We start from the raw sequence: 933 nt of genomic DNA on the forward strand, positions 1-933 counted from the left end.
ATTACAAGAAGAAATAGCCAACAATAATAACAACCGCTCTGTGAAGGATCACGCCTATCATAACATTGGGGATTTCATGCTAAGTATCACAAGATCAAGAGTAGAAGCTAATAATTTTGAACTGAAACCTGCACTCTATCAGATGGTACAACAATCACAATTTGGGGGAAGTCCAAGTGAGAGTCCACATGTGCATCTAGCACACTTTCTTGAGATAAGTGATATGTTGAAGATAAATAGAGTTTCTAATGATGCAATTTGACTCAGATTATTTCCTTTTTCTTTGAAGGACCGAGCTAGAGAGTGATTACATTCTTTGCCACCGGGTTCTATCACAACATGGGATGAACTTTCTCAAGCATTTTTAGCTCAATATTTTCCACCAAGCAAGATAGCTAAGCTAAGAAATGAGCTAACTTCTTTCAAACCTAGAGATGATGAGAGCTTATATGAAGCATGGGAGAGGTACAAGGATTTGCAAAGAAAATGTCCATATCATGGGATTCCTAAGTGGATGCTTGTTCAACACTTTTACAATGGAGTTTCACCAGCTATTAGAAGTACAATTGATACATCTTCTAGAGGTGATCTTATGGAAAAATCTGAAGATGAAACTTTTTCTGCTCTTGATAAAATTGCTTATAATAACTACCAATGGAGTTGTGAGAGGAATGAGAGTAAGAAACCAGCTGGTATGTTTGAGCTTGATGCCATGAATATGATTAATGCTAAGTTTGATGCTTTGACAAGGAAAATGGACAAGCTAAGCATGAAAGTAGATTCTTCAGCTGGAGGTTCTAATAATTCAGTAGAAGTTGGAGCTGCAAACTGCAATTGTGCAACTGATTTTTCTGCACTTATTCAAGATTTTTCAAGTGAGCAAGTGGATTATATGGGGAACTACAATCAAAGACCAGGTGGTAACCCATTTTC

At 37.0% G+C, this 933-nt stretch overlaps 1 non-coding gene across 1 annotated transcript; it reads right to left on the reverse strand.

The window, feature by feature from the left end:
* Nucleotides 1-397: 397 nt before the first annotated feature.
* LOC131176145 (small nucleolar RNA R71) lies at nucleotides 398-504 on the reverse strand. Its single transcript, XR_009146271.1, has one exon. It is a non-coding gene; the product is annotated as a small nucleolar RNA R71 (small nucleolar RNA).
* Between the last annotated feature and the right edge of the window lie 429 nt (nucleotides 505-933).

Source organism: Hevea brasiliensis, chromosome 18, assembly GCF_030052815.1.
Source record: "Hevea brasiliensis isolate MT/VB/25A 57/8 chromosome 18, ASM3005281v1, whole genome shotgun sequence".
NCBI lineage: Eukaryota > Viridiplantae > Streptophyta > Magnoliopsida > Malpighiales > Euphorbiaceae > Hevea > Hevea brasiliensis.